Raw genomic sequence first — 27,980 nt, forward strand, 5'->3', positions numbered from 1 at the left:
AATCTTTAGTTTGCAAATACGTTAAGACAAATAACTCGTGGCTTTATTCGTAAATAAAGGTTATAATTAATTTTATCGCACACGTTATTTATTCCAGAATATTCTATACATCTTTTATGTCTTTCGATTCTTCTATCAATAATTTACAAAGAAACCGAGCTTTCATCTAAGACTCATACACATAGGATTTTATTATTTAGCTATATGCTCTAGTTTTGATCTCGTAGAATTTCTACTACATATTAGATTGGTATATAAAACTAAATGCGAATTCTATTAGGTCAACGACAAGCTCACAAGCCGAGTACCATGTGAACATGGAATGAATGAATGAATGAATGATGTATCAGATGATCTGACACATTTACCCTGGATACTGCAATGAATATTACAATATCATTTTAACTGTCTTAGATTTGGTTTAACTTTTGACTGCTAAATATAAGACAAACTATCGATACAATTTAATTTACCTTAAGAAAAATTCGTAGAATCATAGAAGCAAATTATAAAGTTAGAAAAACAATTATCTTTTTTATTTAATATGAATACATTTTACGATTTGCCTTACACGAGTTATTAAGACTTATTGCGTCATCAATATGTTAACTTTATGCAGTTATAATAGCACAACGGTTTTTTTTTACTAAAAATAGCACAATGCTACATGTGTGCTTTTGAAAGAAATAACGAATAAGTATACTTTTGTATTTACGTAATTAAAATATATACGGTGTTATGCGACGAGATTAATAAAACACATTTTACTTATATAATATTATTTATTATATATTTCAATAGAATATATTTAAAATTCAGGCTTTCCTCAACTGGTATCCGTTGTAGTCATCAATTGGAGTCCACTTTATACTACGTCCATTACAGATGAAATCCTGAAATTAATTGATTAAAAATTAAATAAAACTGTAAAACTATCATAATTAGACAAATTATAAAATACTGAGAGTTAAAAAGTAGGGGACAGTAGTTAAAAAGTATTATTAGTAGAGGCCCGGATGGGTAGCTTAAAATGGCCTAAAAGTAGTAAAATTTCATTTGGATTTGGCTTTAAACCTTAATAAGGAAAAATCTGTAACTAAATTGCATTAAATAATAGCGTGCGACACAGGACCCTTAGACAATTGGTATTTGATTTTAACAAGAATTTAGGTAGTTAAGTATGCCCTCGTTTGTATTGTATATGTTGTTATGAATATATAGTTTTATATTTGTCAGTGTGGCAATTTCCATCATTTAAGAGTCATCTTATCTAATGAAAAGTTTTAGAAAGTATTTATTTTATTTAAATATGGTAATACTCGATAGAAACTGCATTCAAATATTGGTTAATCATAAGTTTATATTATAATAACTACTTACTGCATGAGTTTGAATTTGTTTTATTAAATAATAAAATAAATAGATTTAATGTTAACTACTATCATCAAGATAGACAGAAATATATCGTAAAACGCAAGTATTATATACACCGTCGTTGTTATATATTTAATAATATATTTTGATTTATTATAATTTATAAAAAGATCAAAGAATTACTTAATTTAAATAAGTTTGTTGTATTATCTTATTTTATTGCTCTGCCTTATGTGCATTCATAATTAAGAATAATTGTGAAGTTAAAACGATACTTTCACGGGGGTAACGTACTGTTAAAAACTTAAAGTACAGTTTTAAGCCAATTAAGTTATTATAATAGGCATAATAATGATCTACATGTACACTTCTTATTGTTTGAAGTCTCCTACTAGAACTTAAAATATAATGTGAAATAATTGATGTACCTGACTGATACACTTTTAATTGTATCATATGGAATTAAAATAAAACACTCCGTAAAAAGCAGACTTAAGTCGTTTATGGCATATGTGCCTTCGTGTTTCCATTTGAAGGGGCTTCTATTGGATGAGTAACTTTTATAATATTGAACTGGAATCGAATTATTTGGTATTCGTATAGTTTCTTATTAGCGTATGATTATGCTCTTAAAGGATTGTTCTTCGTGGATCCTAATTCGTATGTTTATAACTAATCTCGTCTTTCAGAGTGAAATAATACATTGCGGGTAAACTTTTCCAAATGTCTGATTGAATTATATCATTTTTATCAAATCGTATGTCCACCAACACCCACTGAAATAGTTGGAAAAAGCTCAAAAACCTCATCTCCAGAGGGCACAGATTTTTCCCACTAGTGTCACATTCACTGCTTTTTTTCCTTTACATTATAATAGGTAAGAAATATATATGTTTGACGTACGTTATATCTTAATTAGCACTAGGCTTTAATTTTTAAATTTTTTTTATGTAATTTGGCAATTTGCAACCTGATGATGATAATCGGTCACCTTATAAATTGCCACAAGAAAATATTTATATTCCATTCTTTAGATCGCCAATTCGTCATTAATTTTAGGAGCTCTTACAACAGTCCCTTGTGCCTTGTCTGGCTCACTCGCCCTTTAAGCCGAAACACAACAATACTAAGCATTGTTGTTTGAATACCTAACGAGCTTACAAAGTCTATGGGCTTTGGTGTCCATTTACTATCAGATGACTCATTTGACCGACCGTCTAAGAATTGAATGTTATGTAATTCACTCGAATATTTTGTATTCATGTGTTCGAACGGTATAGGTATAAATGGTACTGACTTAAAGATTTTCGAGCAATGATTTCTCACGATTTTAAATCTGCTTTCTCTAAGAGCACCGACCTCTATTCGCTTTTGGGGTGAAAGTAATTCTTTTAAGCGCAACATTACAATTGGGAATTTGTTATATTAAATCTTGTCTATAAATAACCGTCTATTTGTTACAGTCATTAAAGTACAAAAAAGAAAATTATTTTAATATATCTACGCAAAGATTATTTTTAAATATAAATGTAGTAATAGTCAAGAGAAATATTTATAGTGTCTAAGTTATTTTCTAAATTTTAACGTGACGTAACGTGAAATATAAATTAAAGATTTTAACAAAAAAATATACAACTATGCAATATTATTTTTTTTAATTGTAAAATGGACGTTGAGTCTTACTTTGTCTTTAACTGGCCACTGAGTAATAACGTGCATACGTAAGGTCGTAAATAATTAACATTATCGTTCAAAAATTAACTAAGTATGTCATTGTGGTTTTGAAATAAAGCATACAATAAAATACACATTAATAAGACATATAAATTAATAAAATAATACCTAAAAGTAGATATACATTTTAAATTGAAGTTAGTAAAAATATGTAACTACAGTTTTTTTGCCATTTCTTCATCTCGGTACCTTGAATTCAAACTGGTTAAAACCAGTTAATAAGTTTGTTTAAGAATAAATTATACGTTTAATATATAAATTGTATTAAATTAGTTCATATTATGTGGTAACACAACTCTCATTTAATTATTAAATAAAAAAAAATTATCATAACATTGACATATAGAACACAAAACCTTAGTTTATATATACTAATATTATACCAACAAATTAAGGCATATGAATAATAAAATTAATTATAATAAATAAATTCATTTGAAGTACTATCTAGAACGCTAAATGGTTTTTTCCGCTATCATTATTAACTTGAATTTTAAAATTCACTTTTTATTATGAGTTTATTTTAAATCAATTCTCTTTTTATATATGCTCATTTTTTTTGGCTTTTCATACATAAAAAGAAAAATGAATTGATCATTACTTATTAATTTATCATTTCATTATTGTTCAACTTTAATTCTTATTATTTTTATCGCCAAAATATCATTTTTTTTCATTAAAATTTGTTATGTAACAACTTTTACTCGAGTTTTTTTAAACACAGTAATAAGTAATATACACCAATGAGTCTGGTTACAAAATATAGTTACAATCACAAAATGAATTTCAAGTATTACAAAAACATGAAACGAAGTAGGCAGGTAGTACAAATAATATAAAATGTGAAATCGTGCCTGAATAGCATAAAAATAAGCTTTAAAAAACTATTTAAAGGTTTTAATAACATATTATTTATGTTAATTTTAAAATTTTAATAACAACAGTAAAAAGATTTTATTCTTACAATTAAAAATTATTCAAACAAAAATAATATTGTACAATATCGCGTTAAATTAAAATAAATATACTTAAATACGATATGTAGAGAACGTACAAAAATAACATAACATTTAAATATTTTGAAGCGCGTTGAAGTTGTTCACACGAGGCATAATTTTCTTTGCTTGTACGCTGTAGAGATGCAGTGTTTTCAAGTGCTGGATGTTGTTCGTAGAATACATGTATAAGCGATACAAACGGACGAAGATCCCACCGACCCGTGTATGTCGGCCGAGCTGGGAAGTTCGTCCGGGCGTAGCACTTGATACTGTTCTTCTTTCTTCAATCTTCTGCTTCATGACGTCATTTTCAAGTTCCCGTTGACGTATATAAATACAATATTTGGGTTACAATGATAAAGTCGCAATCACAGAAGTTTACATTAGATTCTGATTATATTTTACATTATTTAACCTTAAAGTATTTATCATAAAAAAAAAACATAAAATTGTTCACATAAAATGTAACATTCGTCAGAACAAAACTAACTTCACCTGTAATAAAGTTATAATAATATGTTAATGATTGTGTCTTCAGAGCGGTGAAACGGCGCGCGAGTGCCGCGCTGCCTTCCGTCGACCTTCGTTTGGCGCGAAGCGAGTGAGCGATTGTCTGAGGAGCGCGCGGCGCCGGCGTCGGCGGTGAACGAACTCACCTTGACAAATGCACCATTTGGCATTGTTCGCGGGAAAACCGGCGGCCTTGCGCAGCGCGCCGCGCCACCGCCACCGCGCCGCGTCTCTCGGCCAATCGCGAGCCTTCGCGCCACAGCCTGCGCTCGTTTTGGCGGGAACAACTCGGCCCCCGTTGTCGGCTCACCGGTTGGCGCGAACGCCGCCTCGTATAATCGTCACAGCGGTTTCAGCATGACCTTTTAACACGTAATTTGTGTCATTATTACCTCAAACATGCGGGTTTAAATTCCTAAAAGTCACTCGCTACATAAACAATATTGAACACAGAAACGCGCGGGAAAACGACTCTCACGCGCATGGTAACAAACTTAATTACATTGTTTTAATTACGAAAACAAGGCGTTGCCGCTTAGGCCAATTATTCAATTAATAATAGTGCGCATTTTGCCATGAATAGATAGTGGATATCTAGTCATGGTCGAGTGAATTTCACGCTGCTGAATAAGATCGAAATTTAAATAGCTGCTCTATATTTTTTAAATCTAAGTAGACTTAATTTTGACAACTTAATGTTATGATATGTCTTTTCAAAACAGCACCTAAAAATCAAATAACTTAAGTTTTTACATCTTTGGAATTGTAATTAATTTATATTTAGTAGACTTTCATGTGTTAACGTAAAAACACAATAATATATTTCAATAAGAACATACATATTATTTGTTTTACAAAAGGTTTATATTTATATTTCATTTCCATATATGTATGTAATACTGTCTAATTGACTGTACTTGTATTAATATACTTTTATAAAAATAATAATAATTAATAATTATAAGGGTATTAACCATGATTATAAGGGTAGACTTAATGAAAATCGTAAAATAATTTAGGGCTTTATTCTTACTTATTATATACTTTCTGAACAAAATGGCGGTGACCAGTTAGGGTGTGACGTAAGCCATGTTTTCGCAACCCGCCATTTCGTAGAAATTTGATACGACAATGACTTCAGTTTTCATTAAATATATTTGAAAAAATCAATTTCATGGTCGTGTGTAATTATACCTACATTTAAAATAAATGCAATAAACGCATTAAATTTTAAATGGTCACATTAATCGAAAAGTAATACATTGCTACGTTAAATTGGTATATATTTTTTTCATTAATAACACTTTCTTTGCAATGTATGAACGTTATTATTTCCTAATGTAATCTAGAATATTCTAAGAAAGACTAACCAAAATTGAACGCTGATACCGCCTACGATATCCGCATGTAACTAGGTCTTAATCCGATAAAATATACAGGCATTATTATTAGAATTGTATCATTCTAGTGACTTCATCAAAGTCAATTTTAAGGCAATACAGATAAAATTAAATTCAAAATTTTATTTATATAATTATAATAGTGGACAAAAATATTTTGGAATTGGGCGTTATAAAATATTTGTAGACGAAATTGGTAGAAATACGTGGATGAAAAACGAAATTCATTATTTTTTTCAAGTCTTGCTGCTCTGAACGAAAGCCTGATATATTTATGAATATTATTTTTTACACACATTAAAATTAAATGACATAAAAAAAATAAACAAAATACATAAAAAAAATAGAGACGAGGACTACAGCGTGCTACGGCGTAGCAATTCATTATGTCACTTGCAGCACAATATAATATTGGTAGAATATAAAACGGTTAAATATTGATAGATACAATTTTATAGAAATAAATTAGAACAATGAGAGGTGTATTTAAATTGATTAAAATAAATGACGATGTGACCTAAAATTTTATTCTGATAAAATGTTTATCAACTACATGTTTATACATATATACAGTTATAGCTTTGATCTCGACCTTAATATTTAGTTGACCGACCTTCAGAGACTTTTTTTTGCGGTACTGCATTAATCAAAGTCGTTGCAAATGATTAATCTTAATACCTGCGTCCGTTTGCACACTTATAAGGTTTCTTGTGTATCACCATTAAGGAACCAAATTAAAGTAATTGCTTTTGTATTTGTTATTGGGTGACTAACCTCCCTTTGTTCATGATTGTTGTGAATTAAAAAAAAAGTATATTTGAGACATTATATTTTTAACTAACTTTCTTTTTTTATATTTATTTGGGCATATGCAAATATATTTTAAGAAAAAATTTAAAAAATATATTTTTGTTAAATTAATATATTGAGATAAATATTTGTGCCATATTAATATTTTAATTTATATATATATAGTAGCCTGTATGCTGCGTTTTACTAGTCAGATATATTAAATTTCTTCTTTATAATCTTTCCTCTCTTCTCGGAGTTCTTAAATAATCTTACTTCAATTATAATACAGTTTAATAAAAAGTGTGGTCTGAATTGATCTCAGCTCTTAAGAAATTCATATTCGTGGTCTTGGGTTTGCGTGTGGCCGGACATACCTAACAATCATGTTGCTAAGCAATAAATAAAATTCTACCTCCGCTGATAGGTCGGCAAAGTGACTCACTAAAACTGGCTGCGCGGGTGCATGGCCCGAAGCCCAAATATTATTTTATCTACATGTATTTACAATAATAACAAAAAAGAAAAACAAATGAACATTGGACTTGGTATTTCCGTAGGAGTCATTTTTCTTATAAAAATATTAATTACACTTTTAGACATATGACGAGTTTTCATTGTTTTTAGAGTGATGATCATTATTATCCTTGAAAATTCAGCCATTTATCATAAACATTTAATGTTTTTTTTTTCCGAAGATGTGTAATATTTATGAAACAACGAGAACTATCACTCCGACATAATAAAGCAAAACCGAGCAGTGGCCATGTAACTTCAGCGGATTGCGCCTGCGCAGGACGTGAGTCAGGTGTCGTTAACCCGATACTACGCGTCATCACAAGTTTCGCCTGTAATTATATTTTGCGTCGCTCTTTATCACATCCACATTGCCAGGTCTAGAACAATTCTTTTCCTTCAATATTAAAATATACAAAATTAAAATCTACTTTCATATCAGATGCTTTAATTTGAAAGGTTTTAATAATGGCTTGTATGTATATTTTACAAACAAAAATAAATATGTAAATTTATATAGATACTTTAACTCTTAAGGAACGGCTTTCGTTTAATAAAACACATATGATTAGAATAATTAAACTGAATCAATTTGTGAGAATGTATAAATTACTAATTTGGTTTTAAAATATATATGAGTCGTAATTTAAGTGTTAATATAACTCTTCGATTTATAGGGTTTCATCTAAATTGGGTTGATTTTCAGAACAATTAAAATAATAAGAAGATTAGGTATTATATCAAATAGGTAATTCTTGTTCCACGTTTCTGTACAATTGTATTATATCTTCTTTGAACGTTAAGGAAAATTTTGAGTCAATTCAATATTGGATGTCCAATAGGCTCGTGGTTAAAATAATTATCAATGAATATGTATTAGACTTGCATCCGGTAACATGAGTCAGGGTTTGAGGAATCGTTTTACTTCATTGTAAACAGTTTCTTCAGCTTGACTAACTTATTTCTGATACGAAATATTAATCGATTTTATGAATACTTTATAAGACACGCCTTTACATTTGTGTATTTTTATAAATAAAATCATAAAGCAGTTACCTCAAAAATAACATCTGTGGTAAGTTATAAAATAGTTTTATATAATACACCGACAAAAACAATAGCGGTAACATGATCAGTAATTTATATTAGGTATTATTAAATATTAATTTTATGTAAAGAATGGCATTAATCAACATTTTTTATGTAGATATCACATTTCATAATTTCTATTCACAATTTTTACATGTGTGTGTAGGTATATTTGTGACATATTAGCTTATAGCATGATACAATTTTCCTTAATGTTATACTATACATGATTTCAAAACAATTAAATTAGTTAAGAACACGACCTTTGTACATAAATAGTTATGATCAGATCTGTAGTAAAATTATTGTTATGGCAATATAATACTTGTGTAATGCAAATATCATGTTTGAATTTATTCATTTAAATAACAAACTAACGTGCTAACGATATTTGTTAAATAGTAATGAACTATTAACTGGGAGGGATCAATAATCAGAATTAACTAGTTAAATAATAACTTTAGAAAAAGTTACACGTGTGTCTATAAACACTTGACCGGTCTTTTGTTTTTAATAGCTCAATTTTCGGAACCCTGTGTACATAACATTGACCTTTGCCGATGTACATGTCCTTCCGTTTATTCAACCGATGCTTAACATTCAAGACACGCTTTGGTGGTGATTGAGTAAAATCATTTTGAATGCTCTGCTCGTGGGGGGACGTGACGCTATGGATTTTTTTTTTATGAAAATATCACTTTCATTTCAATAAGCTTCATCTTTCCTTAACACAAAGAATTCAAACATATTTATTTAAATAAAAAACATTCAAAAATGGTATGTCCATATTTGCCTAAGCTATGTATATTTCATACTAGTTTAGGGTTACTTGTTAAAATATGCTTGTTATTTAAGTTGTAATTCGTCTTGTGTGTTCAAGGTTCATAAAAAATGGACAATATTGCAAACTTTAATATTAAATTGAATGTATACATGTAAATAATTTATTTCGTCAATTGAAATAATGTGTTACAACTAAACCGATTATATAAAAATGTGAAAAAATATAAAACTCAACTTTTATAAAAGTGCTTTGTTAACTTTCGACTAGAGCTTTCGTTCAGGGCTTTGATAAATTAATTATTTCCTTACGATATTCTACAAATCGAGAAGATAAGTTAAGGATATTCCACTCAGTCATATAAATACATAAATATAACGTATCTCAATATTATATTATATGAAAAAAAGTATTAAATTATCCACACAATTAACAGAATGTCATTGAAGATATTTAACTCTATGTTTTCCGAAACGGAAGCGATTTATTCACATCACACATTATTATTTACATACACATAGAATGTGTAAAAAAATATATCTATCATATGTCTTGAGTCTACTTGTTTATATGTAAGGAACATATAAACTGCAATATGTAAAAAAATATACTTACAAGAATTAGTGTGTCTCTTTGTTCCTTGTAATTTCCACCAATTTCATCTGAAAAAAGAACAAAAATTGCATTAATTAAACATTCTTCTATTAATTTTCGTTTCAAGATATAGAAAATAATTTAAAAAAAAAGTAATTTTATTTCAATAATCAAATACGTATTATAATTAAAAATTAATTTTTAATATGTGTTACGAAACACATAATAGGTATAAAAAAAAAACATTTTTATTTATTCCCATATTATTGAGGCCTTTAGTATGGTTGAAAATATGTGTTATTATCAAGAATACTTTTATTTATTATCATTTTAATCTCATTAATTTATTGTGACCGATAAAGTAGACCTGAGATTAACATGAGCGTTATTCGTTTAATCATTAAAGACTAGTATATTTTTTGTAAATAATCATGATCGAATGAAGAAACAAACAATAATGGTTGAGTCTGTTCTTGATATTAATGTCTAATTGGAGTTTTTCCTGGAAATGATGACGGGCGGCGCGTTCGCATTGGAGTCAATTTGATCATAAAACTCAATGGCATTATGATGTCACCTGAATGATGTATCTACTCGTATTAGTAATCGTTGTTTTTTTTCTTATTTACCAACTATATATTTTACCTAACTTTGCGGTTTTATGTGTCATTGTTATTTTTTTTTTTTTGGTTTCGATCATATGTGGATGTCAACATGCGTTCTATTGTCTGCTTATTTTCTGTAAAAAATATCTGACAACTGATACACCGTATATTAACTACACAAAGTTTCAACTAAATCGGACAATCGGTGTCAATGTATCATATACGACTAAGAACAGCTTATATGACGAAATATGTTTTTTCAAAATAAAGGTAAGATAAAATAATACAAGACAATACTAGTATCTTAAAGTCAGTGACTAGCACTATTTAACCAGAAGTGAAGCAAATAAATTCTTAGGTAATATCTCTTTAACAATGTCGATTTGCGAAGGAGAAGTCGTATGTGCTTAACAGGCAAAAATCTTATGAGTAGGAAATATAACCATCTAAAAACAAAGTCATTAGTGATGATATAATGTTATTTCGCTCTGAAGAAAACTTTTGATAGTGAGTTATAGTCTAAAAAATAACTTTGAGTAAATGCCATTTCGTTTACCTTTAAAGAATACTAACAAAGACGCGTCTCGCCGTTTAAAAACTCAACACTACATAGAACCAACAGCCAACCGTTGAAAAAGAAATGTAATTGTAATTGTCAATTGACAGAGACAGAGAGAGAGAGAGAGAGAGAGAGAGAGAGAGAGAGACTCTATATTAGACAGATAAAGTAGGAATGAGTAAGTTGTTTCCAATCAGGATGACAAGAACAGAGTTAACATTCACTACCGCATGAAAACAGAAAACTAACGGAATACCAAAATATAAATAATTTAATTTTGTTATCAATGTCTGATCATCGCCTAGAGAAAAAAGATAAATTCTCTACGTGTTTGTGAAGTCGAACTCTTATAAGAGATTTTTTTATTTGTTTTGAATGTTATTGAATTAATTTTATACAATAGTTTTTTTTTTGTTTACCAATATATAATATATGAAACATATTGTAAAAGAGTACAGAAAATAATGTGCCCCTTACAAGATGCCTAGAAGCCTTAGTGTAATTGAATATTTTTTTATCAATGGTTTAGGCAATTTATCAAAAGAAAAAGTAATAGTTACTTTTTCTTTTGATATATATGACATAGGTCATAAATTATAAATACATAAAATATAAGACCAATTAAAATAAAATGAGGTACATACAATAAAATGTATTCATATAATATACATATAAACTTATTTCAGCAAAAACCTTAAACATTCACAATTTCAACAGTATGAGTTTTACATTAGCCCGAATTATGGTGTATTTCGAGTAATTTGCACAAAAAAGCTGTTGACGAATTTGACGAAGCCAAATAAACGAATTATTTGAATTAATTCGAAGTTATGTATTTAATATGAACATGTTAGTGTAATACTCGAAGCAACAAATTAAAATGACCACCAGATATTTCAAAAACACACTATTCACTAATTATATTATTGTATCAATAATTAAATTCGTTACTCTTCACCTTAAAAATAATTGTTTCTATTTATTACAGTGTAATATTTTTTTAGGCGTATCTTTACCGTATATAATTCGCTCTAGATAATAAAAACATCATTATAGGAACCAAAACAATCTCTCGAAGGCTATTCGGGGAACTTTGTGGTTATTAGCGAAATTTTATCGAAAATAATTATAAGGCACAATTTGCATTAGATTAGATTTAATATTATACTTAATCCTACCTACAATTAAATTAAAACCAACATTTTATTGATTTATTATTTTACGTAAAATATATATAATTTGGATTAGCCTGGTAGCATAAACTTATTAGTTTTTCCATCGCTAAGTAAAAAAGGTTGAGCATTCTCATCATTCACTCACAAGAGACATTAATACATATGTAATTTTATAAATGCCATAGTTGGCATTATTAAAGTTGTAAGAGGTGGATTATACCCTTGAAGTCTCAGTTGTTTATAGGGGAAGGTTTACATTTAACCCCGAGTCATCCTATTACTCACTTGTCATCTTAAAATAACGTTAAAGTAAATTATTTAACAATAAATAATTAATTTTGTTTAAATCGATTGTTATGTATTTTATATTATAGTGCAACGAGTTAACGTGATAATAATATATGATAGCGTGGTAATTTAATATACGATAGCATTACAAACAATTGTTCGTATTCTTAAAAGTAACGTTAAAAAATATACATACCTAACACTGATCGAAAAAAATATTCTCGTCCTATATCTTTAATGTTATGTACAATTTGACGAGTATATATAAAATAGGATTGACAAGCTTCACCATGTGTAATTAAAAAAAAATTGAATTGTTTGAAATGTCATTTGTGTTAACATAAAGCATTTAAATATAGAATTCTATTAATAGGTAAACAGTCATCCAACGACGATAGCTGCTAGGTGTATATACTTATGAGTTCTAATAAGATACATCCATTTATAATAAGTTGTACGTTTGTATTCGAATCTATTCTTACGTTGTTACAAATGGCTGCTTGGTACTGGCATATGATTAAACACAAGTTAAAATGGTGTTTGTTTCATTTACCTATAATAATAATAAAAGATCTGACACTATACAAAACGCCTTTATATAACCAATAATATATATGTTTGGTTCATATTATCTTTAAATAAATATATGTATTGCACTGATCGCATTTTTTATAGAAAAACACGTCAAAATTATAGGTTTATTTAACTGTTTGTGCCTATGAATGTTGCAAAACTATATTAAGAAGTTTGTTATTTTTATTCTAAATTGTTGTATATTATTGCAATAATAAATAAGTGTTATATATAAAATTATATAATCTCGTGGTCCACATATAGTTTCTCAGATTAAAATATATTTTTTCAGGATAAGTATACAATGATTGCTATTTACAAATAGGTTATATATATATATATATATATATATATATATATATATATATATATATATATATATATATATATATATATATATATATATATATATATATATATATGTTTGCTTATATATAATAATAATAAAACCATTGACGCTGAAAATAAAGATGAAATGCAGATAAAAAAATATACGTGAACGAGAAATGTTGCCATAACGCAAGGCTCGTCTTTTATTTTGCAGCTGAATATATTTATTAATAATATGACAAGAATGATCGTTGAGACAACAGTTATCGTTACATCACAGTGACCAGCTGAGGAACAGGTTCGGGCTACATTCCTGAGGGAACGCCAACTCGCCGCATCGCGATGTAAGCTAATTACCCATCGTTATACAATGTAGCCAATATTGTTTACCGAATTTCTTACTCGATAAGGACTTTCATTATTTATTAAATAAAATCAGAATTAACAATACTTCAATGGCACTTTTTCGATTTTTTTTAAATATTAGTTCATTTTAATTTGGAGATATATTCTTAAATAGAGTCATTATAATTTAAAAGTAGCATTTTTATAAAAAAGTAGCTCAATTCTAAGCTGTATTCAAATCTGATTCTGAACACATATTGTGTAGTATATACTTAACAATAATGTATCATAGTTTATTTATAAGTGCCGTGTTGTGCAATTTACGTCTTATTACTAATTGTAACAGGTGTTTGATCGGTCATGTTATATCGAAAGTAAACAGTTCACTGCCTTGCATCGTTAGACTCAAGCTGTTACATTTCTTATTATAGCAGCAGGTGCTTTTTCTAATATTGGAGCAGTCACACGGAGCCTATTCATTTGTTGAGCCAACGCTGGAAATGAATTGACAAAAATATGTTCACTTTGTACATTTTATGTACCAAGCCAAGATGAAGGATTAATTGATTTATTTAAAAAAATAACCTTAAATAATTTCCTTTTGCTTACTTGGAAGACAATATTGAAAATCATGCCTGCCAATGGCCGCGCCCTTATATTATAAATGTATATTATTTATAATAAATACGTATATGGAGGTTAGGTTAACAAGATATAACTAATTATTTTATATCTCTTTCATCACGATCACGTTTATCGGTTCCATGAATTCGAATAGTGAATTATTATTAATTTATTAGATCATGGTTAAGGAAATAGGATACTGGTTTGAAACATGACAAAGTTCAATATACATATAACGCTATCAGAACCGTCTTATTTTTATATATGACATATTATTGGAATATTTTATTTGGAAATATCACAACAAGGGTTTTATTTATTAAGTAATAAGTTTATCATAAATGTTTTCATATGACTATAATGCTATATTATTAAAGTAATTCGTAGAAATAACTTTTCATACTTCGATGGTATTTATATATAATATACGAGATAATTGTTTTTATAAGAGTATAGGTAGATGTTAAAAAATAATAATAAGTGCAAAACAAAAAGCACAAGCAGATGGTCTCTAATTCATACTTTTAAATTTTATTATCTGTTATTATTCATTTAAATTATTACTTCCAAAATACTAAATGTTTATTGTCGATGATTTGAATGTTACGTATTAAATTTATTTTTCATTAAGTACATGTACTTATAAATTATAAACACAATATAATTATGTAAAAGTTTACTTGGAAACGATTTTATTTAATGGATTTTTTTATCCGACGTGTTTAGTTCAAAGGCCCAATTAATGAATTCTCAACATAGTTTGATAAATGATAAGATTGAATATCAAAATTATTTTTATCTGATTTCCTGCAATACATTATCTTTCGAGCACACGCATATGTCACAGTAGTTGATAAAAAATATTTTCCTAGACATACTATTAAAGGAGATGGTACTGAAAGTAATAAAAGTAAGTAAGAATCCATTAAATCGCTTACATTTTAAGCGATCGAAATTCATGATGATTTTATAGCCGATCAATTATTTCGAGAAAGTTACTTTTTCCAGATACTTTTCATACATTTTAGCTTGTTTAAACATAGTAAATATAATTAGTATACATGCTATTTTATTTTAATAGGAAAAAAATAAATAATTATTTACAGTACCGAAGAAACGAAGCTTTAGGACTACTGCCGTAAATAAACTTGCGTTATGAAATTTAAATAAAATATTATTAAATTGTCTATCAAGCAGTTTATATGAAGATAAGTAAACGTAATAGATTAGTCACGTACTTTCTTTATCTGCATGATTACCTTTATTGATAATCGCGTTGAAAAAGTTTTGAAATGGTGCCAATTTTTTCCGGAAAATGTAATAGTGAGATGTGCACAGTTTAACACATTCCGATCTAAATATACGTGTGACGGTGGCAGCGATGACGCGGTGCCGCTGACGAAGCGCCCACGTCAGGGCTCGCCGCTCGGCAGCCAGCTCCCACTGAATCACGCGCTCCAATGCTGCCGCCGCGTCGCTTACTCAGTTTAGCTCAAATCACTAGCGAATTTAAATATACAACCCTAAATTAGTATGGGATATTATGAGTGTTGAAAGCTGAAATTGCCTGGAGGATAGACATATATGTATATATAAATGAAGATCGAAGTAGCGGACTACTGAGTTTAATTTGTGTCTATACAATTTATCTTGTATTCTGAAATATTTAAGTGACTATCGAGTGAGCAGCAAGGCGAATTAATCTGCTATCCTTACATCCTTAGGAGGCAGCTCTACCCAGTATTAAGATATAATATTAAGTTAACAGTCAACATTAAAAATAGTTGATTATTTTATTAATTAATATTTAAAGATCAAATCCAATTCATATAAAATATAAAAGCAGACACGACGGTTAAATTATCAATAGTTGCAAAAGTCTTTACAGTAAAATAATATGGGAAACAATTTAGGAAATGTTACTAGAAAACTTTTACATAATAAGGAAATAATTTTATTTAATAAGTTTTTTTATGTTACTCCTTTACATAATAAGTATGTATATTGATACAATATAGCTAGATAGATAACTACTAGTTTCTAAAAAAATAAAGAAGTTTGCGTTAAATGTTTTAAGATACCTATTCGCCGGTTGTTATGGTGTAGTGACGCGCAAGACTATGACTTCATATTATTATACAAGAGAAAGATATAGGTGGGCGTGATGTTTCCTGTAAATGTTTCCGGATTTCAACACTAAAAAGTAAAAGACGTCGAATACTAGGTGTCGTGTGGCACTAATTGAAATATTTAAAAATAAATTTGTATTATGTATTGACTAATATGCGGCATTAAAAGAATAAAACTAAGTACTATATACCGTATACTTCTTCATTAGTGAAGGTCACTGATTTAATATTAATATAGTTTTTAAAAAATGTGAAAATAGCATCAATATAAAATCACAAATGTTACGTAAATATCAATTTATATGAAGTTGACCAAAGAAACATTTAAACGACAAACGTTGAATAATTTATAAGTTCTCTGCTACAATAAATAATGTAGTCAGTGTCAGCGCACTTGATTCTCGTCACAGCAGGTTATAAAAGAGCAAACTGCCTTCACTATCTTTATCTGATAACCTATTCTACTCGACGAAAGAAAATGAATAAGCTGATAACGTACTTAAATATCAATATCCGACGGCAATTGGCAGTGCTTCATGCAATAGCCTATTTATTTAATTCTGAAGAGATTTCAAACTTGAAACAATACTACTAAAAATGATCGTAATCGAATCGAAACGTGAAGTTACTGTAAATCTGTTCGAAACGATCCAGTTGCTGTCTGATCGAAGTTGGGTCTGAATAGAATCGGGAATGTATCGTAACCGTTTTAAAAGTAGAATTGGCTTCCAGTGTGATCTTGTGACCTACTCGATAATCGTTGTAGTTTAAACATTTATAATACAAAGTAAACGTTAATTGCCTCTTTTAGAATGTCACTGGAGACTTCTTTCTTATTCGATAGCATTATAGCAATATCGTACTTATTTTTAATGGAACAATACGTAATATACACCTGTACACTATATTAAAAAAATCAATTTTTATGCAAATTTTTTTTATTATTATTTTTTAAAAACAAGATGCTACTGTTATTCTAACAAAGCAAATTTTTTAAGGTTTTTTCGTTAAACTTATAAAACCAATTTTAATTCTACCATTAAAATGACATTGTCCATTTCATAAATTGATAGAAACATTATTGTAAATATAACATTAGCAATTTTAATTAAGTATTCAGTTACCGTGACGAGTATTAAATTTCCTATAATATTATTATGAAATGCTGACAAATCGGTACATAGATCAATATTATTAATGAAAAGACAGGTTATATTATAATTTATGTTAAATGAAGTTTGATTTAAAATCGATTTGAGTTATTCGAGTCATAAATTAAAATTCAGTAACGGTATAACGATATAATTTATTTCATATGGTGACCAGTGAATGATTTGGAATAAGTATAAATAAATAATAAATGTGTATATGATATATGTATAAATGATTTAAAACAGTGTTTTTTTTTTAATTGAACGTTTAGGCGTAGGTATGTACATCACTCTTCCAATCCTTAATACATATAGAAAGTACAAACAATTAATAAAATTGTAATTAGTATAATTGAACCACCAATTGGAAGAAGGGAATAAACGCCACTTTTCGACATATTAACTTTTATACACTCTTACTTTCTTTAGGCGTAGGGCTAAATATTATACATTTAAGGCAGGTCTGTCGGTGAATAAATCAGGATTGATATTTTCTTAATAATCATTGATGTTCTATAAGTTTCTAAGTTGAAAGCAAAAAGTTATGAAGTTTTTCTTTATTATCTCCGGTCCTATTTATTTCTTTCTTCCAATTGGTGGTTCAATTTATAGAAACATATGTACTTTCCTTCAATTAATTGATTTAACAACATATTTTCTTTGATCTATCGTAATGGATGTTTAGTTATAATAATGAAACAAACTTGTGAATGAAATGTAAATTAATATTTTTGTTCCCGCAGTTATGGTGGCCGGCGAGCGACAAACCGGCTCTGTGACTCATTCATTCTGAGTTCGGACACGGCACCTAGCCTCCCAGCCTCCCACTCTATCCTTTATAGAAATCGCAATCTTCTTGGTTAAAACTTTATATCTCAAACATAGGAAACATTGAATGAGTCAGTAGTTTAATTAGATTTAAATTAAATTATCCAATTGGGTATTGAACTTTTATGATTTTAATGTAAGAGACACGTTATAGGACTTAAGTGCTGCATTTGTAATTTTTGTTTAAATGAAGAAATGATTTCACGTAACTTAACACCTAGTTATATCAAAGACAGATAGCAGATAGAGTCTCTAATTCTCTATCGTAATTTAATTGAAATCAATTCTTCAATAATTACAAGTGTGCAATTAACTAACTTCAGCTTAATTTCTTGGAACATTTAATATTTAATACAAAAGATGTAAAAGGTCAGGCATTGGTTCTGGAATATGTATTGGATGACTAATCGTCGCTAGGCATTAGCACGACAAGTCTCGACTTGAAAGCAAGGCGAGCGCCCTCCGGACCTCGCGCGATAACCTCTGCCCGTTTATATGGCATGAGGCACCTTACATCGCTAATGCGCTCAAAAACGGATTCATTTTATCTTATATAAATACATCATTCTCTTGTATGATTGATAAATTTTGATCAGGTTTATAAGTTTAATCAAACGATTTAAATCATCGGCCCTATAGGAAGTATTAACCATCCCTCAACCAACTTGAGACTAAGATATAACTCTTCTTGTGTCTGAAGTAACGTCCTCAAATCTTTCAAACATACACAACAATAAGAAGTATGGCTGTTTAGCGGTTTATAGTGGTACACATGGTGAGACTGTGGTTCATAACCAAACGGGCTTGCACATTTAAAGCTCTACCTCTACAATCGCTATCTTACTCCCAAGAAGAAAAAGAAAGTTTGTCTTTTAATAAATATAAAGCAAATATTTACGGGACTCAAGGGTCATATATAAGTCAAGGAAATCACTTACGAATAATTAAAAGGTTTTAACCTCTTCGTGGATTTATGTAGTGATTGATATAATTTTTGTTCAACGTAATATTGTAATTTTATTGATACAATGAAAAGAAACGAGTTTCTAGGGATTGTAGAAGATTGTAATATAACTTAAGTTTTTTTTAATGAGACTAATAATAATTAGATCACTTTAAGTTCTTCGAAAGAGTACTTAGAAATATATATAAGTACTAAAGCTGAAGATTCCTGAATAGGTAATAGATATGTTTTCACAAATGTTATTTTTAAGTAGCCAAATGCGATTAATTTTTTGACAAATAAGATTATTAATCTATTCCTCTAAATATTACGAATCGTATGTTAAAAAAGGCAACAAAAACTGAGGTCAGATACGAATCTAAATTGTCAAAAACAGTTGAACACATTTATCTAAGAATTTGTATGAAATTATCATAACGGGATCGATATGTCTATATTTAAACAAACAGTTTATTTCGGTTTGATTTTATATTGAGTACCTACAGTATTTTTTATTGGAACATCTCAAATCCGATAACAATTTGAAATATTAATAAACTGATATCTTAGGGAAGAAAATAATTATATTCTCATTGTTTCTATTTAAGATATTTAAACTTTTATAAACGATTAAGTTAAATTTAAGTTTAGAATTATTTTTACAATATAAAGATTAATGCTAATTTATCGATTATTGCTCTATTTCCTGCTAAATGAATTAAGCGTTCATTTTAATTTTATGTTATGTGTATAATAAATAATCATTTGTTCTATAAAATATATAAATAAGTGGCTTGAATTCCAAATCACCTACTAGTTTGAAGTATTGAGGACGAAGAAAAAAACGTGTTGAGGCCGTATAATGACCTCTGGCTAAACGCAAGCAAGTGCTCGGCAAAACAGGAATGGACATGTCTCTGAATCAGTCATTAGCAACAACATACAGAGACAACGAGACGTACATACACAATAATGATATAAAAAAGTGATTATAAATGGAAGAAAGTGTAACCTGTCAATAATATAAAGGTGTAAATTGCGCTAAAATGCTTGAATAATGTAATAGAGAAAAATTATACCAGACCGATAACAAAATAAGAAAGTATGTTACTCACTGCGAAAATGCTGCGTGTTTTGGAATAAATATATGAAAAATATTTTATTATTATTCCATAACAGGCATGTAGATATTTTAACAAGCCTCAGAAAAATATTGTAATTACGAGTGCTCATCGTTTACTTGGAATTAGCGTTGTTCTTATCAGTGACATTGCCACAAAGTTCAGCGATCGACCGACGGCGGCGGCGGTGGCGGCGCGGGCGGCTGCGACGCGCAATCGCGACTGACATCACATGCATGATACGTGTAATATCCTATACATACATTGCACGAACATGGACATCTCATCTCACTCTCTCAGGAATACTGCTAAAACCATGCCTTATCTACAGAAATACATTGGTAACTACTTAGTTGGCGTTCAATAAACATCTGTCATTTTCCGTCCTCACCAATTTAAAGAATCGCAACAGGTTATTTGTCTAACAATCTAAGTTATTGAATAATTTTGTTCCATCACCACATATTTGCAAAGTCAAATTACATTACGACATAGGTTATTTGAATCGAATCAAATTTCTGTCAGCGTGACGAAAACGCCGACTACTGATATAATTATTATAATTTCATTGAAGTAGATACAGTGTCACTGTCTCCAGTACAGCGAGGGAACTGTGTTTAAGTATAATATTGCGGAAGGCATGCTTACGTCAGAGGAAACGCTTCTTTTTAATGACTGAGCTAAGAGCAGAGTGAGACGGAAAAAAGAGAAGCGGAACTACTCGTCCGTCTGTCAATGTGGCGACAATGCTGTGCTATTTGTGTTAAACGAGCGATTTATTTCAGTCGGTCGTGGCGTGAATGTCCGCAACGGAATTTCGGCCGTGAGGAATCTGATTCCGTTAGCTTGTTGCGGGCGCGAGAGCGCCGCTGGGTACAGCGCAGCCGACGGCAGCCCGGGAGCGCCGCGCGGCGTGGCGACAGGCTAGATACTTGTTGCCGGGCAGACGTCGCTCCGCCGTCGCAGTCGCCTTGTCCGACATGCTGACACGCCGACACGGCCCTCTCCACTGTCATTATTTGCACAAAAGGAAAATTCGAGATGCGGCTGACTCATCACCTCGTCCACAAACGTCGATGTCACATTTTGCATAGCAACACAATAATCTTTTTTAAATCAAGGTGTTTCGATTTAGCGCTACTAATATTTTTTTTGTAAAATATGACAATGCACTTTTTGTGTCCTTCTTACCTTGAAAGGTCAACCACCAGGACGATCTAGCGCCGGCACATGACCGGCGCTCCGGCCAGTGCTCACTCACTGCATTGTACACGGCAATATCCAATGCACAACACACAGTAACGATAGCGAATAGACCTCACGAGCGCGGCGTCTCGAGCCAAGCGCATACGTCAACCAAGCTGTCGCGCGCTCACGGAACTGACTGCGCTGGCGCTCCATTTGGGTCACTGTCATACTGTGGAGGGGCGGACATACATTCGCCTCTGAAATATTGGCGTCTCGCGAATATGTTTCATCGACGCGGGCGTTTTCCCTATCTGACGTTCACCAATGTGCTTGCGCCGTTCAATCTAGTTCACGATTTTTGGCGGTCGACGCCACTTCGCTTAAGGCCTCAAGACGTTATCTTATTGCTTCACAATCGCTCTTAGTAGAACAATCCTATTGTGTATGCATCAAACATTTTTTTTTTATTAAAATATGCAAGTGGCATAACATGCATTGGTATAATTTTACTATTTGCAGCCGTAAATATTATTTGAGTGAGGAAATCTTATTAACAGCTCAATATATACGAAACCTGACAATATAAAAGTAGCAAAAATAAAATAATACTATTACTTCTAAAATTCTCTACATATCACCACAATTGATAGCGTAACCTGTATCACTCTTAGAATACCTATATTTGTCAGTATTAGATTTCTGAATGGTTTGTTATTATAAAAAATATACATTTATAAATTGGTGTTAAATTTATGAAAAATGCTTTGTTGTTGCTATCCAATGTTTCATTTTAAATAAAAAGAAACAAACGTGTTGTAAGTACTTACGACTTACCTAAGAGTAGAGCTATTTTTCTATTGAATAATATAACTTTCAAGACTAGAATAAAAAGTCTTTAATATTGTTATTGCTTGCTGTACTAAATGTAAATGCATTGTTAAAGTTATATTAAAGTTTTTCATTGAATATTACGGTGCAATATTATTGTCGAGCTCTACAGTTTTAGTTTTAGGTAAAACGATATTTTGAATCTTCAAATAAGTAGATTCAATTAATAAATTCATTTTTACATAACATTTTTATTAACTCAAAAATATAATGTAATTTTATTAGCACTAAAGTAATTTCACAGAACTAAATAATATTGCTGTCTCGGTTTTTTAACTCTACATATCGTTTAAGATATAAAAAAAAAAAAACAAGTTTTGAACTAGACAGCATCTGCATAGTTATAAAATAATTAATACTAAAATGTGTATTAATTTTAGTATGAGTATGTTAGCTGTTATTGAGTATAGAGTCGTAGTGAGTAGAGACTCATAGAGTCTTTAGCGAGTGAAATATGTACGAATATTAATCAAAGGTTTATATACGGACACGAGGCAAGTATTATTGACTCTTTGAGTGCTAAATTTGTGTTTACAATACACGCTCATTAGAGTATCGTGGTAAGCTTGGACGCCTTCTTGGGAAAATTTTTCATTCAACTGGAAATACTTTAATGCCCCTTACGGGCTTGTCAGACGTTTTAATATTTATGCCTCAGATTGTAGTTATTGACTAAATTTTGTTAGTTAGGATTTTAGTTCTACATATGTATATGGTATGTTAAACATACGAATATCGATACGAAAGACTATATAATATTATTAAAAAAAAGAAGGGTGGTTGAAAATGAACTAACTCTAAAAAAAATCCATATTTGTTTTTCTAAGAAAGTACAATAAGGCAAATCATAATAATAGTGATAAAATTCATTCATTCATTTATTTATTTATTTATTTAATATTTGGGAAACAAACAGATATAACATATAATAAAATTACATAATACAGTTTAGATATCACATTATCCAGCGAAGTTTCCACCGATTGATAAAACATATAATGCACTCAAATATTTTAACACAATAAGAAAAATAAAAAATTATTTGACAATATTAAAAGTATATAGTTAAGTTAATTTAAGAAGGTTACAAATTTTATCTTTAAATTTAATTAAATTTATTTATATCATAAAATCGAGATACAAATAAAAAAATAGGGTTGATTGGATTCGATCAGCGCGTTATCCATAGCGCTTGTATTATATTCGGATCTTGTTGCTTCGTAGCTTGAGGCTCTAAACCTAAATCTGTTCATTCATAATCCCGGCGCCACATTGTCTGCTCATCGAGGCCGAGAAAGTTCTTGTCGAAGTCAAATCAAAATTTGGAATGCGTTCCAGTGATTCATTTTAGAATAATGACCTTCGAGCGTGTGAGGTCGCGAAGTGAACGGTAAGAAAACATCGAGACACGTGTATGTTTTTTCTATCGATGCTATTTTTATTTAGTAATATTTCGCTAAACGATTGATAGATTACTGTGAAATATTGAATACTGATATATTTTAATACGTATTCAAAAACATCTATTATGCTTATTTAAGTTTAGGTGAGTGATAAATATGTGATTCCAAATTCTAATATAGGAAAGGTAAGGTTGAGAAAAATTTACGAATTTATTTCACGTTTATTATTTAGCACCTTAAGAAATTGTGGAAGCTTTTAATTCAGCAAAGAATAATATTTTTACCCTTTCTGCGTAAATACTTTATATGTAGGTATATATATAATACAAAATTATGATAATACTTGTAATTATAGTAGACGGCATAAAAATGATTAAAATATTAGAATGTCGACGAAAAATTTCTTGTTTCATTTTTAGAAATTAAGACAGATATTAATATTAAGCTGTGAAATTAAACTTTTGAATTTGGAATCCCTAAGATAGTTTTGATTTAAAAATTATAAAGCAAATAATGAGTATGTTTTTTTTTAAATAATTTAAGAACCTTAGGAAGAGTCCTAATCAATGGGTGTTAGGGTTGTCATGCATTAAAAATATTTATGACAAGTTGAATTATTTGAATAATTTTATTTGGTACCGCTAATTTTATGAATATGTCAGTTATTGTATGTTAACACCTCGATTTTAAAATACAATACTTTACAGCATATAGATGTATACTTACGATTGACATGTGACATAATATGTTGTTACTATTTATATAAGAAACTGACATACGTAAAAAAGTCATTCCTTAGTCTTTAGTTAATAAAGTGTTAAATAATACCAAAGCTCAATTATTCAGACTGTTAAATACTTTAGTTCTTTTTCATTATATTTTAAATGAGGAATATAGAAATATTAATCTGTCAATTAAAAAAAATATATTGACAGATACCGTCTGCCATTATGTTTATAATGATAATTCATTTAGTCAGTATAATATCTTCATGTGTCTACTATTGCCAGAAAAAGAAAAAAAAAATGGTTATAATTTGTTTAAGTAGTTGCTACTTTCTCACAAAATATGTTTTTAGGTTTGTCACGGTAAGTTTAATGATTAGTGTGGTATTATATACAAATATTATTATACAAATATTATAAAAAGAAGTAGTTATTGATAGAGGCGACAGGTTAGTTATTGCTTATTATTATTTATTTATTTAGTTATTTATTGCACAGCATTCCATTTAATGAACGTATGACTTGCATAGCAATGACCAAAATGTCTATGCCTATTCCAAAGGCAGCAGGACCACAAATAAACAAACCTCTGTTTACATTCAGCTAATTGCTCTGTTATAACAATTCTTGATTAATATATATTTATTTACAAATACAATACTATTCCACACAGCTATTTTTATCCACTATTAATTTATTTCTAAATTTCCGATAGCAATTATCTTCGCCAACGTTAAAAAACCCAATTTTTCACGAATCCATTAATGAATACCATAGATAATTTTAGATCTCGATCAATGATGTCATGTTAATTCAAGGTCTTCGTTGTTTATTTATCTTTTCTCTTCCTGCCATTGCAATAGACTATACATACGGTCGATATTTTTACGTTATGAATTCATGATCGTCCATGTTGGTGATAATGGTGATAAAATTACTATTTATTAATTGTTTGTAACGTACTATTTATATTATATTTTTTATTTTCCTCATATAAATGGCCAAAAAATAATTTACGATAGATCTATTGATGTGGTCCGTGGGTAAACATGAACATAACTAAGTATATACATTACGCATTTTAATGAATTTTATTCACCAAAAGAACTCTCTTTACTATTGCAAATAAAATAAAGGTTATACAAAATCGAAATATGATTTATTCCAGAAGCTTTTATAACTTTTAAATCGCCATTTAATAACTATATTAAGTGAAGCTGCCATCGTTTCGGAATGTAAATTCGACCGAGAAGAACCAGCAAGAAACTAAGTAGTAACTCTTTTTCGACATTTAAAAATACAAAGTCATGATAGTATACAATTGTATATGTATTTGTACGAGAACGTACGTAAATAAGTAAGGGGGAACTTTTATGAGGTCAAATATGTTCACTTACATATTAAAATTTATGTGATATTATTATGTATATATCTATATGCTGGAACACGTCAACTGGCACATAATTGACGTGTAAGAATTTGGAACTTTCTAATAGCCCTTGAATTAATTTCATTTAAGATAAATACATACATATGTTCATTAATTATTGAGCATGAACACCGAAATTGGATGGAAAATAAAAGGATTAAAAACGATGCGATGGGAGTATTTTTGTATAAAACTGGTAACAAAATTCTCCACCTACACCTACATATTATATAGGACAAATGAATATTGATTTAATACATACGTTAAATACTAGTTTTTGTAATTTGCGTATAAAATATTTTCTTTAAAAAAAAATAGTAAATATCCAACTTGAAATTATGTGTTAAATAATAATCAAGCAAGTAAGTTTATTCTACTAGTATAAAAAGAGATATATCGTAGTTATATGCTAGTGCATGGAAGTGATAACTGTGGTGGTGGTGTATTTATCTAACTGAAAGTATTTTTCTATTTTTATTTACGTAAATACTAGTGTTTTTCCGTCTACTGTTTCGGCCACATAAAATGAATATTATAGCTTAATTATGTAAATTAATTGTTGATAATATAAAAAAAAATAAAAAATATTTTTAAATCGAAAATCGATAGACAAATTTACACATAAATCATGGACAAAGATACATAAAAGACGACTTCGTCTTATTAAGCGTAACGGAACTTAGTGTTTGTTGTCTCACTCGGTCGCCGCTCACGCGCTTATCAGTAATAATATTATAATGAACACTTATCGCAAATGCTTTATAAGGACGGTCAAGAGTTGACCTAGCAACAGAATTATACGGTATGATTATTTGTGTTTTAGTTTTCAAACAAATTAATTAGAAAGGACGTGAACATTGTGAATATTTAGTAAGTGGAATCGCTATTTTAATACGGAAAGAAAGTTTGTTTCAAGCTTAATATAAGAAAACAAAATGCGTGTACTTTTGTACATATGTATCCGAAGTTTTACTTCTTCGGCGTAATATTTTAATTCACTGCTATTAATTAATTACAGAAGAAAATATATTATTAGCTTAAAAGTTATTTATAAAAAAACAATGGCTATTATTATGATAAATCTATTTTATTCTTTTTTGAACACTACTGTAACACTCACTCACAAATTTAAACACGCATATTACGAGTGACCTGTTATTTAATTTCCCACTGCTGGGCTAGTGGGAAATTTACAGGCTTATTAAATATTTATTATTTATTTTATTATTTTTTTTGGTTATTTAATTAGTGTTTTTGCGAGCAATATCATTATGTATTGTCCATATCCCTCTGTGGGTTTTTTATTAGAAACCTAGAGTAGTACAACTCGAAAAATAATTTAATTTTCAAGGTGTTTTATGCGTGTGCGCATCGATTGAGCTGTAACTTTAAAGTTTGTACAGTTGTTGTAAGCATTTGCTTGAAGGTTTCTGTTACAGTTACATCAAACTATTTGCAGTTTATAAAACGCAACACATGCTAGACATTTGGCCTTTTTATTTAATGAAATATCTCTATATTAATTTGATATGTGTATTTTTTTATTCTCATTTGTTTGGGATCCATTAATTTGATATTATTAGGTAATAACGTGTTAACAAAATTATGGTAAGATACAATACTAAATACAATTTATCTACTTATATTATCTTTATTTTTTATTTTTTGAATAAATAAATAAAAATCTATAAATAAAACTTCCGTAATACAGTGAGGTTACTTACCATGTTCGATGCTTAACAAGACGATCTCAGTCCGATTGGATGAACAAATAAATACAATTCATATTAAACACGTTTGCTTGATTCACGGAACGAGCCGAGTAACACGGCTAATGTCTGAATATCTCATTGACGCGAGTACACCACTGTTTGACAACACATCAAGAATG

At 29.4% G+C, this 27,980-nt stretch overlaps 1 long non-coding RNA gene across 1 annotated transcript; it reads right to left on the bottom strand.

Moving 5' to 3' along the window:
- Nucleotides 1-773: 773 nt before the first annotated feature.
- On the bottom strand, nucleotides 774-21,879 carry LOC124534273. The gene is made up of 4 exons (XR_006966729.1): nucleotides 21,648-21,879; nucleotides 9,807-9,853; nucleotides 4,763-4,978; nucleotides 774-893 (listed from the first exon to the last, which is right to left on the bottom strand). It is a non-coding gene; the product is annotated as an uncharacterized LOC124534273 (long non-coding RNA).
- Between the last annotated feature and the right edge of the window lie 6,101 nt (nucleotides 21,880-27,980).

Source organism: Vanessa cardui, chromosome 12 (assembly GCF_905220365.1).
Source record: "Vanessa cardui chromosome 12, ilVanCard2.1, whole genome shotgun sequence".
NCBI classification, from domain to species: domain Eukaryota; kingdom Metazoa; phylum Arthropoda; class Insecta; order Lepidoptera; family Nymphalidae; genus Vanessa; species Vanessa cardui.